This window comes from Engystomops pustulosus, unplaced genomic scaffold, assembly GCF_040894005.1.
Source record: "Engystomops pustulosus unplaced genomic scaffold, aEngPut4.maternal MAT_SCAFFOLD_266, whole genome shotgun sequence".
NCBI classification, from domain to species: domain Eukaryota; kingdom Metazoa; phylum Chordata; class Amphibia; order Anura; family Leptodactylidae; genus Engystomops; species Engystomops pustulosus.
In genome coordinates this window covers 75,156-82,500 of record NW_027285145.1, presented here as the reverse complement: position 1 = coordinate 82,500, position 7,345 = coordinate 75,156, and positions in this window count along the sequence as shown.

Below are 7,345 nucleotides of genomic sequence, written 5' to 3'. Positions count from 1 at the left end.
CCCATGGAAGTAGGGGCTCAGCGGGAGCAGCCAGTTGGCCTATCCGGCCACATGTCACTGTCCCCCGGCAAGACTTGGCGGCAAGTCCCGGGGAGGAACAAGCCCATGGAAGTAGGAGCTCCGACTTCCAAAGTGATGACGTCAGCGGGAGCAGCCGCTCGGCCGTATCCGGCGGCATGTCACTGTTCCCCGGCCAGACTTGGCGGCAAGTCCCGGGGACGAACAAGCCCATGGAAGTAGGGGCTCAGCGGGAGCAGCCAGTTGGCCTATCCGGCCACATGTCACTGTCCCCCGGCCAGACTTGGCGGCAAGTCCCGGGGAGGAACAAGCCCATGGAAGTAGGAGCTCCGACTTCCAAAGCGATGACGTCAGCGGGAGCAGCCGCTCGGCCGTATCCGGCGGCATGTCACTGTTCCCCGGCCAGACTTGGCGGCAAGTCCCGGGGACGAACAAGCCCATGGAAGTAGGGGCTCAGCGGGAGCAGCCAGTTGGCCTATCCGGCCACATGTCACTGTCCCCCGGCCAGACTTGGCGGCAAGTCCCGGGGAGGAACAAGCCCATGGAAGTAGGAGCTCCTACTTCCAAAGCGATGACGTCAGCGGGAGCAGCCGCTCGGCCGTATCCGGCGGCATGTCACTGTTCCCCGGCCAGACTTGGCGGCAAGTCCCGGGGGACGAACAAGCCCATGGAAGTAGGGGCTCAGCGGGAGCAGCCAGTTGGCCTATCCGGCCACATGTCACTGTCCCCCGGCCAGACTTGGCGGCAAGTCCCGGGGAGGAACAAGCCCATGGAAGTAGGAGCTCCTACTTCCAAAGCGATGACGTCAGCGGGAGCAGCCGCTCGGCCGTATCCGGCGGCATGTCACTGTTCCCCGGCCAGACTTGGCGGCAAGTCCCGGGGGACGAACAAGCCCATGGAAGTAGGGGCTCAGCGGGAGCAGCCAGTTGGCCTATCCGGCCACATGTCACTGTCCCCCGGCCAGACTTGGCGGCAAGTCCCGGGGAGGAACAAGCCCATGGAAGTAGGAGCTCCTACTTCCAAAGCGATGACGTCAGCGGGAGCAGCCGCTCGGCCGTATCCGGCGGCATGTCACTGTTCCCCGGCCAGACTTGGCGGCAAGTCCCGGGGGACGAACAAGCCCATGGAAGTAGGGGCTCAGCGGGAGCAGCCAGTTGGCCTATCCGGCCACATGTCACTGTCCCCCGGCCAGACTTGGCGGCAAGTCCCGGGGAGGAACAAGCCCATGGAAGTAGGAGCTCCTACTTCCAAAGCGATGACGTCAGCGGGAGAAGCCGCTCGGCCTATCCGGCCACATGTCACTGTCCCCCGGCCACACTTGGCTATAGGTCCCGGGGAGGAATAATGCCCATGGAAGTAGGAGCTCCTACTTCCAAAGGGGCAAGTCAGCGGGAGCAGCCACTTGGCCTATCCGGCCAAGTTTCACTGTTCCCCGGCCACACTTGGCTGTAGGTCCCGGAGAGGAATAATGCCCATGGAAGTAAGAGCTCCTACCTCCAAAGGGGCAAGTCAGCGGGAGAAGCCACTTGGCCTATCCGGCCACATGTCACTGTCCCCCGGCCAAGCTTGGCTGTAGGTCCCGGGGAGGAATAATGCCCATGGAAGTAGGAGCTCCTACTTCCAAAGGGGCAAGTCAGCGGAAGAAGCCACTAGTTCTATCCGGCCAAGAGTCACTGTTCCCCGGCCTTACTTGGCAGTAGGTCCCGGGGAGGAATAATGCCCATGGAAGTAGGAGCTCCTACTTCCAAAGGGGCAAGTCAGCGGGAGAAGCCACTTGGCCTATCCGGCCAAGAGTCACTGTTCCCCGGCCACTCTTGGCAGTAGGTCCCGGGGAGGAATAATGCCCATGGAAGTAGGAGCTCCTACTTCCAAAGGGGCAAGTCAGCGGGAGAAGCCACTAGTTCTATCCGGCCAAGAGTCACTGTTCCCCGGCTACACTTGGCAGTAGGTCCCGGGGAGGAATAATGCCCATGGAAGTAGGAGCTACTACCTAAAAAGGGTGAAGACACTTGGCTCTAAGTCCCCGAGAGGTATACTGCCCATGGGAGTAAGAGCTCCTACTTCCAAAGGGGCAAGTCAGCGGGAGAAGCCACTTGGCCTACCCGGCCAAGAGTCACTGTTCCCCGGCCACACTTGGCAGTAGGTCCCGGGGAGGAATAATGCCCATGGAAGTAGGAGCTCCTACTTCCAAAGGGGCAAGTCAGCGGGAGAAGCCACTTGGCCTACCCGGCCAAGAGTCACTGTTCCCCGGCCACACTTGGCAGTAGGTCCCGGGGAGGAATAATGCCCAAGGAAGTAGGAGCTCCTACTTCCAAAGGGGCAAGTCAGCGGGAGAAGCCACTTGGCCTATCCGGCCACATGTCACTGTCCCCCGGCCACACTTGGCTGTAGGTCCCGGGGAGGAATAATGCCCATGGAAGTAGGAGCTCCTACTTCCAAAGGGGCAAGTCAGCGGAAGAAGCCACTAGTTCTATCCGGCCAAGAGTCACTGTTCCCCGGCCTTACTTGGCAGTAGGTCCCGGGGAGGAATAATGCCCATGGAAGTAGGAGCTCCTACTTCCAAAGGGGCAAGTCAGCGGGAGAAGCCACTTGGCCTATCCGGCCAAGAGTCACTGTTCCCCGGCCACACTTGGCAATAGGTCCCGGGGAGGAATAATGCCCATGGAAGTAGGAGCTCCTACTTCCAAAGGGGCAAGTCAGCGGGAGAAGCCACTAGTTCTATCCGGCCAAGAGTCACTGTTCCCCGGCCACACTTGGCAGTAGGTCCCGGGGAGGAATAATGCCCATGGAAGTAGGAGCTACCACCTCCAAAGGGTGAAGACACTTGGCTCTAAGTCCCCGAGAGGTATACTGCCCATGGGAGTAAGAGCTCCTACTTCCAAAGGGGCAAGTCAGCGGGAGAAGCCACTTGGCCTATCCGGCCAAGAGTCACTGTTCCCCGGCCACACTTGGCAGTAGGTCCCGGAGAGGAATAGTGCCCATGGAAGTAGGAGCTCCTACTTCCAAAGGGGCAAGTCAGCGGGAGAAGCCACTTGGCCTACACGGCCAAGAGTCACTGTTCCCCGGCCACACTTGGCAGTAGGTCCCGGGGAGGAATAATGCCCATGGAAGTAGGAGCTACTACCTCCAAAGGGGCAAGTCAGCGGGAGAAGCCACTTGGCCTATCCGGCCAAGAGTCACTGTTCCCCGGCCACTCTTGGCAGTAGGTCCCGGGGAGGAATAATGCCCATGGAAGTAGGAGCTCCTACCTCCAAAGGGGCAAGTCAGCGGGAGAAGCCACTTGGCCTACCCGGCCAAGAGTCACTGTTCCCCGGCCACACTTGGCAGTAGGTCCCGGGGAGGAATAATGCCCATGGAAGTAGGAGCTCCTACCTCCAAAGGGGCAAGTCAGCGGGAGAAGCCACTTGGCCTATCCGGCCAAGAGTCACTGTTCCCCGGCCACACTTGGCAGTAGGTCCCGGGGAGGAATAATGCCCATGGAAGTAAGAGCTCCTACTTCCAAAGGGGCAAGTCAGCGGGAGAAGCCACTTGGCCTATCCGGCCACATGTCACTGTCCCCCGGCCAAGCTTGGCTGTAGGTCCCGGGGAGGAATAATGCCCATGGAAGTAGGAGCTCCTACTTCCAAAGGGGCAAGTCAGCGGAAGAAGCCACTAGTTCTATCCGGCCAAGAGTCACTGTTCCCCGGCCACACTTGGCAGTAGGTCCCGGGGAGGAATAATGCCCATGGAAGTAGGAGCTCCTACTTCCAAAGGGGCAAGTCAGCGGGAGAAGCCACTTGGCCTACCCGGCCAAGAGTCACTGTTCCCCGGCCACACTTGGCAGTAGGTCCCGGGGAGGAATAATGCCCATGGAAGTAGGAGCTCCTACTTCCAAAGGGGCAAGTCAGCGGGAGAAGCCACTTGGCCTACCCGGCCAAGAGTCACTGTTCCCCGGCCACACTTGGCAGTAGGTCCCGGGGAGGAATAATGCCCATGGAAGTAGGAGCTCCTACCTCCAAAGGGGCAAGTCAGCGGGAGAAGCCACTTGGCCTATCCGGCCACATGTCACTGTCCCCCGGCCACACTTGGCTGTAGGTCCCGGGGAGGAATAATGCCCATGGAAGTAGGAGCTCCTACTTCCAAAGGGGCAAGTCAGCGGAAGAAGCCACTAGTTCTATCCGGCCAAGAGTCACTGTTCCCCGGCCTTACTTGGCAGTAGGTCCCGGGGAGGAATAATGCCCATGGAAGTAGGAGCTCCTACTTCCAAAGGGGCAAGTCAGCGGGAGAAGCCACTTGGCCTATCCGGCCAAGAGTCACTGTTCCCCGGCCACACTTGGCAATAGGTCCCGGGGAGGAATAATGCCCATGGAAGTAGGAGCTCCTACTTCCAAAGGGGCAAGTCAGCGGGAGAAGCCACTAGTTCTATCCGGCCAAGAGTCACTGTTCCCCGGCCACACTTGGCAGTAGGTCCCGGGGAGGAATAATGCCCATGGAAGTAGGAGCTACCACCTCCAAAGGGTGAAGACACTTGGCTCTAAGTCCCCGAGAGGTATACTGCCCATGGGAGTAAGAGCTCCTACTTCCAAAGGGGCAAGTCAGCGGGAGAAGCCACTTGGCCTATCCGGCCAAGAGTCACTGTTCCCCGGCCACACTTGGCAGTAGGTCCCGGAGAGGAATAGTGCCCATGGAAGTAGGAGCTCCTACTTCCAAAGGGGCAAGTCAGCGGGAGAAGCCACTTGGCCTACACGGCCAAGAGTCACTGTTCCCCGGCCACACTTGGCAGTAGGTCCCGGGGAGGAATAATGCCCATGGAAGTAGGAGCTACTACCTCCAAAGGGGCAAGTCAGCGGGAGAAGCCACTTGGCCTAACCGGCCAAGAGTCACTGTTCCCCGGCCACACTTGGCAGTAGGTCCCGGGGAGGAATAATGCCCATGGAAGTAGGAGCTCCTACTTCCAAAGGGGCAAGTCAGCGGGAGAAGCCACTTGGCCTAACCGGCCAAGAGTCACTGTTCCCCGGCCACACTTGGCAGTAGGTCCCGGGGAGGAATAATGCCCATGGAAGTAGGAGCTCCTACTTCCAAAGGGGCAAGTCAGCGGGAGAAGCCACTTGGCCTATCCGGCCAAGAGTCACTGTTCCCCGGCCACACTTGGCAGTAGGTCCCGGGGAGGAATAATGCCCATGGAAGTAGGAGCTCCTACTTCCAAAGGGGCAAGTCAGCGGGAGAAGCCACTTGGCCTACCCGGCCAAGAGTCACTGTTCCCCGGCCACACTTGGCAGTAGGTCCCGGGGAGGAATAATGCCCATGGAAGTAGGAGCTCCTACCTCCAAAGGGGCAAGTCAGCGGGAGAAGCCACTTGGCCTATCCGGCCAAGAGTCACTGTTCCCCGGCCACACTTGGCAGTAGGTCCCGGGGAGGAATAATGCCCATGGAAGTAAGAGCTCCTACTTCCAAAGGGGAAAGTCAGCGGGAGAAGCCACTTGGCCTATCCGGCCACATGTCACTGTCCCCCGGCCAAGCTTGGCTGTAGGTCCCGGGGAGGAATAATGCCCATGGAAGTAGGAGCTCCTACTTCCAAAGGGGCAAGTCAGCGGAAGAAGCCACTAGTTCTATCCGGCCAAGAGTCACTGTTCCCCGGCCACACTTGGCAGTAGGTCCCGGGGAGGAATAATGCCCATGGAAGTAGGAGCTCCTACTTCCAAAGGGGCAAGTCAGCGGGAGAAGCCACTTGGCCTATCCGGCCAAGAGTCACTGTTCCCCGGCCACACTTGGCAGTAGGTCCCGGGGAGGAATAATGCCCATGGAAGTAGGAGCTCCTACTTCCAAAGGGGCAAGTCAGCGGGAGAAGCCACTAGTTCTATCCGGCCAAGAGTCACTGTTCCCCGGCAACACTTGGCAGTAGGTCCCGGGGAGGAATAATGCCCATGGAAGTAGGAGCTACCACCTCCAAAGGGTGAAGACACTTGGCTCTAAGTCCCCGAGAGGTATACTGCCCATGGGAGTAAGAGCTCCTACTTCCAAAGGGGCAAGTCAGCGGGAGAAGCCACTTGGCCTATCCGGCCAAGAGTCACTGTTCCCCGGCCACACTTGGCAGTAGGTCCCGGGGAGGAATAATGCCCATGGAAGTAGGAGCTCCTACTTCCAAAGGGGCAAGTCAGCGGGAGAAGCCACTTGGGCTATCCGGCCACATGTCACTGTCCCCCGGCCACACTTGGCAGTAGGTCCCGGGGAGGAATAATGCCCATGGAAGTAAGAGCTCCTACTTCCAAAGGGGCAAGTCAGCGGGAGAAGCCACTTGGCCTAACCGGCCACATGTCACTGTCCCCCGGCCACACTTGGCAGTAGGTCCCGGGGAGGAATAATGCCCATGGAAGTTAGAGCTCCTACTTCCAAAGGGGCAAGTCAGCGGGAGCAGCCACTTGGCCTATCCGGCCAAGAGTCACTGTTCCCCGGCCACACTTGGCAGTAGGTCCCGGGGAGGAATAATGCCCATGGAAGTAGGAGCTCCTACTTCCAAAGGGGCAAGTCAGCGGGAGAAGCCACTTGGCCTATCCGAACAAGAGTCACTGTTCCCCGGCCACACTTGGCAGGAGGTCCCGGGGAGGAATAATGCCCATGGAAGTAGGAGCTACTACCTCCAAAGGGTGAAGACACTTGGCTCTAAGTCCCCGAGAGGTATAGTGCCCATGGAAGTAGGAGCTCCTACTTCCAAAGGGGCAAGTCAGCGGGAGAAGCAACTTGGCCTATCCGGCCAAGAGTCACTGTTCCCCGGCCACACTTGGCAGGAGGTCCCGGGGAGGAATAATGCCCATGGAAGTAGGAGCTCCTACTTCCAAAGGGTCAAGTCAGCGGGAGAAGCCACTTGGCCTATCCGGCCAAGAGTCACTGTTCCCCGGCCACACTTGGCAGTAGGTCCCGGGGAGGAATAATGCCCATGGAAGTAGGAGCTCCTACTTCCAAAGGGGAAAGTAAGCGGGAGAAGCCACTTGGCCTATCCGGCCAAGAGTCACTGTTCCCCGGCCACACTTGGCAGTAGGTCCCGGGGAGGAATAATGCCCATGGAAGTAGGAGCTCCTACTTCCAAAGGGGCAAGTCAGCGGGAGAAGCCACTTGGCCTATCCGAACAAGAGTCACTGTTCCCCGGCCACACTTGGCAGGAGGTCCCGGGGAGGAATAATGCCCATGGAAGTAGGAGCTCCTACTTCCAAAGGGTCAAGTCAGCGGGAGAAGCCACTTGGCCTATCCGGCCAAGAGTCACTGTTCCCCGGCCACACTTGGCAGTAGGTCCCGGGGAGGAATAATGCCCATGGAAGTAGGAGCTCCTACTTCCAAAGGGGAAAGTAAGCGG